This window comes from Neomonachus schauinslandi, chromosome 8, assembly GCF_002201575.2.
Source record: "Neomonachus schauinslandi chromosome 8, ASM220157v2, whole genome shotgun sequence".
In the NCBI taxonomy this organism is placed as follows: Eukaryota; Metazoa; Chordata; class Mammalia; order Carnivora; family Phocidae; genus Neomonachus; species Neomonachus schauinslandi.
Genome location: NC_058410.1, coordinates 98,996,893 through 99,008,955, shown reverse-complemented (window position 1 = coordinate 99,008,955; position 12,063 = coordinate 98,996,893). Strand labels below are relative to the sequence as shown.

General features: G+C 40.6%; 1 protein-coding gene and 1 pseudogene across 1 annotated transcript in view; both read right to left on the bottom strand.

Moving 5' to 3' along the window:
- The window catches only part of PKHD1 (PKHD1 ciliary IPT domain containing fibrocystin/polyductin), a 451,815-nt gene that overhangs the window by 277,430 nt on the left and 162,322 nt on the right, over window positions 1–12,063 (bottom strand). The gene's annotated exons all lie outside the window — the stretch shown is intronic.
- On the bottom strand, window positions 5,017–7,136 carry LOC110582005 (annotated as a pseudogene).

Below are 12,063 nucleotides of genomic sequence, written 5' to 3'. Positions count from 1 at the left end.
TTTTCATGTACCATTTCCCTCTGCCCTTGAGAACCACTTGCTGTGATATCTCTGCTGGTTGAAGACAAAACCTGGCCCAAGAATCCTGCATGAGCTCAGCTCTGTGTCTGTACTGGGAGCCTTTGGCATCATTACTGGTTAATCTCTGGTGATATTGATGGAGCAGGGAACATGTGCCTGTAGGAAGAAGAAGGCTCAACGGAGCAATCCTCTAAATGTGCAGATCAGCTGACTGCATCCACAGCTGAGCAGGAAACATTTCTATACTGTGATGAAAGGGAATTGGGCATAGTCTGTTCCCAATGCTGAGAAGAAGTCTACCATTTTGTTGGCACAGGGGTTTAGACTGAGGCTAACCAAGGTTACTTGGATGGTGCAGTGAGCCATGCTTTGATCGAAGGCCTTTTCTAAGGCATAAAAGAAAAGCTAACCTGGTTTCTACTCAATCTGAGCTTTACTATTGCTACTGTGATTAAAAATAAGTGAGAAGAATATGAAGATAAAACTCAACATACCCAGGAAATAGTGAATTGTAAAATATGTGGAAACATCTGTAACACTGTTCTTAGATCCTTCAAGGATTTCAGGCCAATTAAACAAATGGCGGGCACCTGGGTGGCTCAGTTGGTTAAGCGACTGCCTTCGGCTCAGGTCATGATCCTGGAGTCCCTGGATCGAGTCCCGCATCGGGCTCTCTGCTCAGCAGGGAGTCTGCTTCTCCCTCTGACCCTCCCCCCTCTCATGCTCTCTCTATCTCATTCTCTCTCTCAAATAAATAAATAAAAATCTTTAAAAAAAAAATGGCATTCTTAGATCCTATAGAACTGTACTGGCCAGTCCTTTACTCAGAGGGGCAAAATCCTATTGGTCAGAGCAAAAGGCTTCTATAGCATGTCTTTAATTCCCACTCCTATTCATTGTCCAAAAAATTTATAAAACTTCAAGTATATTTCAGACCAGATAGATAGTATTTTTTATAATCATTGCTACAGTTTATGGTTTGGAGTGGAGGCAGCAATGAGGAAAAAAGGGCTAATTTTTAATAGCTTAATTTTTTTTTAGAAAAGCAATTGATACTATTTAATATAAAAATATAGAGAAGCTAAAAGAAGATAATAAAAGCATCCACAATCTTACTGCAACAGATTAATAAATATCTTTTCTTTCCTATCCCTTCTATCCTATGTTCACAAGTTGACAAAATTTCACATATAAATAATTAATACTATACATACTATAGAATGATGTTTTAATTTTTGACATACCATTTTTGTAAATTCCCTTTACTTAACATAGTAAATATTGATATATTAATATATTCTCTTTACTTAATCCTTACTTAATGATAGCTGTATTATGTATTATTTAACATCATAATGGTATCATAGTATCCCATTTAAAAGATGTGTATTTTATACAGTAATCCCTTATTTCTTTATACTCCGTTTTTTCCCAATATTTTGCTCTCATGAACAATGCAGACATGGACATTCTTCAGCACAATTTTTATGCATGCTCATGGTTACCTCCTTAGAGCAAACTCCTAAAAGTGGCATCGCTATATCGAAGCATATACCTACTTTTAAGCCTATTGATATAATTACCAAATTGTCTTACAGGAAGACTCACAACTTCTACATCCACTAGCAGCACATATGAGTGTCAGTTCCTCAGACTTTCTACTACTTTTTTTTGGTCTTGGTCAATTTGATTGTTAAGGGGGAAAAAAAAAAACACTTCTGTTTTAATTTGCATTTCTTTGATTACCAATAAGAAGAAGGTAGAAGAAAACTCACAAAAACAAAAAAGAATCTCTTTTCTGTCAACGTAGGACAAACCTGAGCCCCCTCCTCATGTACTCAGATTAACTGGATATTTAACTCATGATACAGTTATGCCTATTCACATTCTTTGCCAGATTTTAAATTTGTTGGGATGGGGAGGCTGGGTGATGGACATTGGGGAGGGTATGTACTACGGTGAGCACTGTGAATTGTGTAAGACTGATGAATCACAGACCTGTACCCCTGAAACAAATAATATATTATATGTTAATAAAAAAATTTTTTTAAGACATTAATTTGTATCTATATCAGATAAGAATTTGGCATGTGATAAAGGTAATATTTAAAATTCTAAGGAAATGTTGCTGTATTAGCTTCCTATGCTGCTGTAACAAATAACCACCACATTACTGTCTTAAAACAACACAAATGTATTACTTCATAGTTCTGAAGGTTGGAATTCCAAAAGTGGTTTCATTGAGCTAAAATCAAGGTGTAGGCAGGATTGTTTCCTTTTGGAGACTCTGAGGAAGGAAAATCTGTTTCCCTGCCTTTCTCTGCTGCTAATGGCCACCTTGTATTCCTTGCCTATGGGCTCTTCTGTCTTCATGGTGCATCCCTACTATCTCTGTTTTTTTCAATCCCATCCTCTTCTTTTTTGCATGACTCCTCCTGCATCCCTCTGATAAAGACTATGGTACTTATATTAAGCCCATCCAGGAAATCCGTGATAATCTCTCCATTTCAAGATCTTTAACTTAATCACATCTGCAAAGTTCCTTTTGCCAAATAAGGCAAACTTCATGGGTTCCAGGAATTGCGACATGAACATATTCTGGGCCATTTTTCAGCCTATCACAACTGCACTGTTGAATAAATAGTATCGAGAAAACGTACTAGCTATTTGAATAAAAAATTAGGTAATTGACTTAAACACTGTATCAAAATAAATTCTAGATGGATTAAAGCAGGTGTTGGCAAAATTGTTCTGTAAAGAACAGGATAGTAAATTGTTTTGGGTTTGGCAAAATTGTTCTGTAAAGAACAGGATAGTAAATTGTTTTGGGTTTGCCAAAAATTGTTTGGCAAAATTGTTCTGTAAAGAACAGGATAGTAAATTGTTTGGGTTTCCAGATGGTCCGTGTTACCACTGCAGCATGACATGGCCATAGATAATACCTAAACACATGTATGGACATGGCTGTGTGTAATATAATTTTGTTTACAAAAACAATGGGCCGGATTTAGCCCATGGGCCATACTTTGCCAACCCCGGATTAAAGACACTAATGTGGAAAAATAAATAAAAGCACCAGGAAACAAATAGGTAAATTTTTATATGTCTATATAGGAAAGGGTTTTCTGGGGTGCCTGGGTGGCTCAGTCAGTTAAGTGTCAGACTCTTGATTTTGGCTCAGGTCATGATCTCAGGGTTGTGAGATCCAGCCCTCTGTCCAGCTCACACTGGGTGTGGAGGCTGCTTAAGATTCTCTCTTTCTCTTTTAAAAAGAAAAAAAAAAGGAAAGAGTTTTCTAAGTGTGAAAACAAAGGCAGAAATCATTAAAAAAAAACTTGTAAACTTGCTATTATACAGGCCAGAAAATGCCATAAAAATATTGAAAGTAAATAACTAGGAAAGAAACAGGTTCTTTATGCCCCTATCAAGAATATTACAAAGGGGGAGGGAGAATATTACAAAGGGAGCCAAAAGGGGTACAAGGCCCACCTGGAATCCCAAAATAACCTGAAAAATTAAAATTGAGAAGATTGTTCTGGAAACCTGAAAGGAGTATCTTCAGTTTGTCTTTCTGCCACAGGTGAACACCAGCCATGTGTATGCAAAATAGAAGTGAGCCATGGGTGTCTTAAGTGTATGAAAAGGATGGAATGAGTGTTACCATCCTGTCTGGGCACGGTTTCATAATCTGTAAGATGAAAGTAATAATTCCAGTCTTCGCTACTTCACAGAGTTGTTGTGAGAGTTAAATGAGAGGAAAGAATGGGAAGTGGTTTTGAAAATTATAAAGCACCAGGATCTAGGTAAAATCCAATTTTAACAAATACTGAATATAATGTCCAATTCAATGATACTCTTCCTCTATGACCAGGCTGAAAGCAATACTATTAATAGTACTGCTTTGATGATATATATGGAAGAATTCTCTTTGAAGGAAAAATCACAAGCTCCAGCCCATGTAACAGTCCACTTACTTAGCAACATTGAATTTCTTTTGATACTAAAAAATGTAAAAAATGTAAAGTCAAGACTATTATTAACCATTTGATAAACTAAAAGAAGGTTACCAAGACTGGAACACTGCAGTGAGGCAGGGCAGAGTAAGAGGGGGCTGGAAAACATGGCAGAAGGAGTAGGCAGGAACTGCATCAGGTAGAACATTGTCATCATGTTAGAAATCTTGGGACTTCAGATCAGAAAGCACTGGAGAGCTTTGAGCTGCAGCATGATATAAAGAGTTCTGTGTTTTAAAAGATCACCTTGGCTCCAGGGTAAACAATGACCTGGAGAGTGACAAAAATGGCAACTAACAGATAAACCAGAAAGTTTAAACAGTAGTCTGGGCACAAGTTGGTGGTATCATGAAGGAAGGTGATAGTAATGGGGGTGAAAAGAAGTAAATGGGTTCAAAAGTTATCCAAGAATTAATGATGATGGACACAATATGGGAAATGATAGAAAAGGAGACTTGATGATGGACACAATATGGGAAATGATAGAAGAGGAGAAATCAAGAATGACAACCAGCTGATGGATTACTAGAAAACAGTAAATACCATTCCAGCCTTCTTAGAATAATAATGAGGCAGCTTCATGAAATCAAAACTGCAGGTATATGATAACAATGAAAATAACTAACATCTACTGAGTAGTTGCTTGATGTTTGTCCTTGTGCTAAGTGCTTTACATGTTTTAGTTCATTTAAACCACATAGCAGCACCATGAGAAATGTTTTTGTTTTAATTTTATTTGGCGGACAGGGGATTGGCAGAGCCACCTGGGGCTTCATTTTTCCAAAATTGGGTTGGCTTTTAGTTGGAGGCATGGGCAAGGGGGCGTACCCAGGACAGTAGACACCCCCCAAGGGTAGGATAAGAACTGGGGCTGAGCCTTAGGTGGGTTCTTTGTTCCCAGTGCTCCCCTGCACAGCTCCCTCCCCCAAAGGCTCTATGGCAGGCACAGAGTGGGGAGGCTGGGAGGGACCACAGTGGTTGTTCACTTGGACAGGACAGCAGACGACTCAGACACCAGCCTCCCATCACAGGTCTCAATCTTCTTCACAACTACAGCCTTAAAGGAGCTGCCCTGGCTGAAGGCACTGGAGTCCCTGCCAGAGTCAAAGCTCTATTGGAAGAAGCTCAGGCCATAGTTGAGGTCAGGGCTTGTGAGCCTCCCATAGGCCGAGCTCAGGCCACCTGAGTAGCTGCTGGTGGTCTTAGTATGGATACTCATGTTCTGTATCCCAGACTCCAGCCAGCTCCTTCACCCTCCAGCAGCTTGCAGTAGATGGTTATCTCAATGACCAGGGCCAGCTTGATATTCATGAGCTCTCGGTACTCATGCAGTTGCCGTGCCAGTTTCTGCTTGGCTCACTGGGGAGCAGCCTCCAGCTCACCTACCTTGGCATTGGTATCCTTAATGGCCAGCTCCCTGTGCTCTCAGCATCAGCTATGGTGACCTCCAGGGAAGCCCTCTGGCTTTTGAGGCCCCTGAGCTCCAGCCTAATGTTGGCTGATGTTCTGGTTCATATCAGAAATCTCCATCTTCTGAATGGATGAAGAAGATGTGGTATATATATACAATGGAATATTATGCAGCCATCAAAAGGAATGAAATCTTGCATTTGCAACGACATGGATGGAACTGGAGGGTATTATGCTGAGCGAAATAAGTCAATCAGAGAAAGACATGTACCATATGATCTCACTGATATGAGAAATTCTTAATCTCAGGAAACAAACTGAGGGTTGCTGGAGTGGTGGGGGGTGGGAGGGATGGGGTGGCTGGGTGATAGACATTGGGGAGGGTATGTGCTATGTGAGCGCTGTGAATTCTGTAAGACTGTTGAATCACAGACCTGTACCTCTGAAACAAATAATACATTATATGTTAAAAAAGAAAAAAAAAAAGAAAAAGAAGATAGCAGGAAGGGAAAAATGAAGGGGGGGAAATTGGAGGGGGAGACGAACCATGAGAGACTATGGACTCTGAGAAACAAACTGAGGGTTCTAGAGGGGAGGAGGGTGGGAGGATGGGTGAGCCTGGTGATGGGTATTAAAGAAGGCATGTACTGAATGGAGCACTGGGTGTTATATGCAAGCAATGAATCATGGAACACTACATCAAAAACTAATGATATAATGTATGGTGATTAACATAATAAAAAAAAAAACTCCATCTTCATGTGTGAGAGGTCATGCTTCCCATCCAATGTCTGCAGCTCCTTGTACTTGATCTGGTACATGGTCTTGGTCTCAGCCTGGCTGCAGTTGGTGATTTCCTTGTAGTGGGCCTTGACCTTGGCGATAATGCCATCCAGGTCCAGGGAGTGGCTATTGTCCATGAACAGCACCACGGACGTGTCCGAGATCTGGGACTGCAGCTCACGGATCTCCTTTTCATACAGCTGCCTTAAGAAGCTGATCTCACCAGTCAGCCCTTCCAGGAGGAACTCCAGCTCTACCATGTTCATGTAAACTTTGTCCATATCCTTCTTGATGAGGACAAATTCATTCTCCATGTCTGCATGCCCTTTGATCTCCTCCTGTTTATTCTTAAAGTCCCCCACTAGCCCCTGCATGTTGCCATGCTCCACCTCCAGCTTCAGCTTCTCCTGGGCTACCGTGTGTCTGGCTGCCACCGGGGGTTGTTGATATAACTCTTGAATGTGTTGCCCATGTTGCTCCAAGCAGGTTTCTGCTGCTGTAGGAGGCTTCACCTGGACTCCAGAATTTTGTTCTGCCACTCCAGGTACCACAACTTGTCAATGAAGGAGGCAAACATGTTGTTGAGGGTCTGGATCGGCTCCTTGTCCTGGGTGTGCACAGCCTGGATGTTGGGGTCCACCTCCAGCTTAAGGGGGCTCAGCAGGCTCTGGTTCAGTGAGACAGCCATGATTCCCCTCATACCCCTGGCCCTGTCATAGCCTCCAGCCACACTCATGCTGGTGCCCAGGCCACCCCGGAACCTGCTACCCACCCAGGAGAAGATGGAGAAGCTGATGCGTGCACCAGGCGCTCTCATGTAGGAGCGGCTACTGAAGGCCCCGGGGCTGGAGGTGGACATCTTGTAGGACTTCTGGGTCACCTGGATGACATGGTAGAGGCTGGAGTGGAGGCTGGGGTGGAAGACAGTAGGCTGAACCTGACAGAGGTTCATGAAGGAGCCAAGAAGCTGTTTCTAGGTCAAAATGTTTCAGAATCATCTCTAGTTTATAGATATAGAAACTGCAACATTGAGGAATTGACTTTTTCAAGTTCCACCAGATAATCAGTGGTAGAGATAGTATTTGGACCCAAGCAGTCTACTTCCAGAGCCTAAACTCCTGACATTCATCAAGAGAAAGATGAGTGAGTGAGTGCTCTATAACTGAGTCAGGACAAGATCATCTGCAGAAGATGGAGAATGTCAGCAAAAATTCTCATGTGCTAGCAGGAGAAAGTAAACTATAGAAATCTTAAAAGAAAGAAATGGATCATAGAGCTAGCTATTTCCCCTTGGGAAGTTATGTGTCAAGACAGGAGCCTTGCTAGCTCCCTGGATTATGTGTCCAATGATAGAGAGTCAGTTATAGAAAATGGGATCCATTTTAGTGACTGTGATGGTAAACTGTATATGTCAACCTGACTGGGCTAAGGCCAAAGACAACTGGCCAAACATTATTTTGGTGTGTCTGTGAAGATGTTTCTGGATGAGATTAACATCTAAATCCATGGACTAAGTAAAGCTGATTGCCCTCCCTAATGAGGATGGGCCTCATCCAATCCATCAAAGACCCGAATAGTACCAATAGTATAAAAAAGGCTAAGTGAGAGGGAACCCCTGCCCAACTGCTGAGCTGAGACATTGGTCTTTTCCAGCCTTCAGATTTGGACTGAAACACTGGCTCTTCTTGGGTTTCAAACCTGCTGGCTTTTGGACTGCAACTTACAGCATTTGTTCTCCTAGTTCTCAGGCCTTTGGACTCAAACTAGAACTATATACATCAGCTCTCCCGGATCTCCAGCTTGACTGACTTTGGATCCTGGGACTTCTCAGCCTCTATAATCACATGAGTCAATTCCTTATAATAAATCTTATTATAATCCACAATATTAGGGTTCTCAGGATAAATAGAATATGACCTATCTATCTATCTATCTATCTATCTATCTATCTTCCTAACTGTTGATAGGATGAAGTAGTGAAAATAATACCTGAGGCCTTAAATTTCCTATCTAAATCCTTATGGCTCCAAAGTTTTCTCTAAATTTTTTTTATAATGTTATTCATGAATGAATAAGTCACTGTGTTAGCCAGTGTTCTCCAGATAAATAGAACCAATATGATATACGTATGTACGAAAAAGTTTAGAACTATAGGAGTTTACATAGGAAATTTAAGGCCTTAGGTATTATTTTCAGTACTTCATTTTATTAACAATCGGGATTTTAGAAGGAAGTAGCTCACAGTCTGAAAAAAATCTGTTGTTCTAAATTGAAAAATATCTTCCCAATTTATCTTTGTGTGGTCTAAATATTCTACACAGCTCTCTTCCCTCCTCCCCCTTAAGTCTCCCAAAGAGGTTGCTATTGATCAATCATTTCTAGAGTATACATAGCACAGCCCTAGGGAATGGAAAATTCACCAGGCCAAACAAAGGGGAGTTTCTGCTTTTACCCTCTTTTCCCTCACAGCGATAGGGAAAAGGTTCAGGAGGCAGCTCCTTCAAATCTGCCCCTAATCTAGAAAAGCCTAAAGTAGATAGGCCAGACAGGCTCTCTCCTGAGCAGTGGGGCAAGTCTGCTCTCTTCTCTTTTTGAACTCACTGGCTACACTGGACTTACCTTTTGTTAATCAGCAAAGCCCCCAGTGTCTTTTTTTTTTTTTTAAGATTTTATTTATTTATTTGAGAGAGAGAATGAGAGAGAGCACATGAGAGGGGTTAGGGTCAGAGGAAGAAGCAGACTCCCTGCCGAGCAGGGAGCCCGATGCGGGACTCGATCCAGGGACTCCAGGATCATGACCTGAGCCGAAGGCAGTCGCTTAACCAACTGAGCCACCCAGGCGCCCCACCCCCAGTGTCTTATATGGCCTTAGAAGTAAAGCAGGAAAGCAAGCTTGTTGCCCATCCCCTTCTACCTTAGTCAAGAAGAATTAGTCACATGATATATCATTGCTCACTAGAGGTCCTCTTTTGGCTTAAGCCAAGTCCTAATACAGTTAAGCCTTGAACAACACGGGTTTGAACTGCATGGGTTCACTTATGCAGAATTTTTACTCTACAGTACTGTAAGTGTATTTTCTCTTTTATGATTTTCTGAATAACATTTTCTTTTCTCTATCTGACTTTATTGTAAGAACACAGTGTATAATACGTATATTATACAAAACATGTGTTAATTGACTGTTTATGTTATCGGTAAGGCTTCCTTCCAGTCAACAATAGGCTATTAGTAGTTAAGTTTTGGGGGGAGTCAAAAGTTATACACAGATTTTCAACTGTGCAAGGAATCAGTGCCCATAAGCCCCACATTGTTCAAGGGCCAACTATACTCAGGATTGATGCCTTTGCCGGCCATTGCCTTTCATGTACATATTTACACAAAAAAGTGACCAATCCAAATCAAAATTCATGTGGTCCTAGATCCCCTAACTGAAAACTATCTTAAAATCAATGTCATTCTTGAACCACGAGAGACGATGGACTCTGAAAAACAAACAGGGTTCTAGAGGGGAGGGGGCTGGGAGGATGGGGTAGCCTGGTGATAGATATTAAAGAAGGCATGTACTGAATGGAGCACTGGGTGTTATGCACAAACAATGAACCGTGGAACACTTCATCTAAAACGAATGATGTAATGTATGGGGATTAACATAAGAATAAAAGAATAAAAAAATTTAAAAAAAAATCAATGTCATTCTTTGACTAACACTTTCTAGCCATTATCAAATCTAGAAAGTATCACAATGCTATTATACATGTCTTAATTCTAAATTTTCAATTAATTGTGTTTCTATCAACTGTGGCTTTGGTTTTGCTTAGTGAAGTGACTGGTTGGGTTGGGGGTTTTTTTCAAGCCAAACTAAAGAAATCAGAATTTGCTTGCTATCCAGTAAAAGCTTATTAATTTATAATTTCAAATTGGTAAAAGTAGTAAAAATGTGGCTTTGGTTTGGCTTAGTGAAGTGACTGGTTGGGTTGGGGGTTTTTTCCAAGGCAAACTAAAGAAATCGGAATTTGTTTACTATCCAGGAAAATCTTATTAATTTGTCATTTCAAATTAATAAAAGTAGTAAAAATGTTAGATTGTCAAAGGTTTAAAACGTAGGCAAGCCCTTGTTTTTACCTGTCCATTCTCCTATTCTGGTTAGATAACACATCTCTAATGTCAAGCTATCCTCCCTCCACCTCAGACAATGTCATTCTGGGTGGCTGTCTACACACTTGCTCCCTCTTGGCCCAAAGAATACCACTTCTCTAGTCATAATAGTGGTTTTAGTGATAGGCTTCTGACCCAAACGGGGCCAAAGTTAATCCTGAGGATTTTGCTCAAGCTTTTCATTCAGTCGTTCACACAACATATATTTCTTGAAAGCCTACTATGAGTCCAAGCACTATTGTAGGTAATAGGGATGTTATAAACGAATTAAAAAAAAAACAAAAAAACAACAACAGGAAACTCCCCGCCATCATGATGTATACATTCCATTAAGGAAGTCTCTAGAACAAGTACAATAAATATGATAAATAAACTGTATATAGTACATTAGTGTTAAAAGCTAAAGGTGAAAAACAGAAGGAGAGATGTGAATGTTGATGGAGGGAAATGTTGGAATTTACTTAGGAGTCAAATAGCCATTGGAAAACAGTCACTCTTTCATCTGGAGCTGCAGAGACCTGTTTCTACCTCCAGGAGGGGAGAGCTTGATTGAAAATGACACCAACCTGGGGAGCCTGGGTGGCACAGTCAGTTAAGTGTCCAACTCTCAGTTTTGGCTGAGATCATGATCTCAGGGGGCGTGAGATGGAGCCCTGCACTGGGCGTGGAGCCTGCTTAAGATTCTCTCTCTCCCTCTCCTTCTGCCTCTCCCCCTGTTCACATGCACATGCTCTCTCTCTCTCTCTCGCTCAAAAGAAAGAAAGGAAGGAAGGGAGAGAGGGAGGAAGGAGGGAGGGAGGGAAGGAAAGAGGGAGGGAGGGAGGGAGGGAGGAAGGAAGGGAAGAAGGAAGGAAGGAAGGAGAATGAAAGAAAGAAAGAGAAAGAAAAGAAAGAAAGGAAGGAAGGAAGGAAGGAAAGAAAGAAAGAAAGAAAGAAAGAAAGAAGAAAATGAAAGACAACTCAAAGGAAAGCAGAGCCTAGAGTTGTGATGAAACAAAATCCTAACAACTTCATTGGAGCACCTGGACTCAGCTGTGCCTCAAGTTTTGTTTTTGGTTGTTTTGTTTTGTTTTGTTTTTTTCAGTTATATGAGGCAATAAATACTCTTATTTTTTTTCTGAATTGGGTTTTCTGTCACTTGCAACCAAAAAAGATCTGACTAATGACAACACTTTCAGGTATATATAGAAACTTAAAGTATCTTACAATGTGTTTCTAAGTGGGGTTCTTGCTGTACTTGGATTATTGAATAACTAGAACTCATTTCTAATTAGCAGTACGCATTTACATGTAAACACCTAAATTCCTAAAGACCTTAAAAACAGCAGGTTCACTTTAACGTGTTTAAACAAGTTCCTTAAAGTGTGGTTTATACTCTTAATCTAAGGACCTCTTTCGTATAGACTGTTCCAAGGTCACTCTTACCCAGATCAAGGAATTAGAGATTCTAAGTTATCTCAGTTAAAAAAATCAATTAGATTTTACCAGAAATATTTCTGCCATTGTGCATTGGATAGTTGTATTTTGGACTTTTCTGAAGCATGACACAGAATAAAGAAAATTCTCACCTTACCTTTCGTTGGTGGTGTTGGTTATATTTTGAGAGACATGTATGTAGTTGAAGACCAATCCTCATCTGCTCTAAAGGGAGAACCAGTTATCCGTCACTGGCCATCCTACC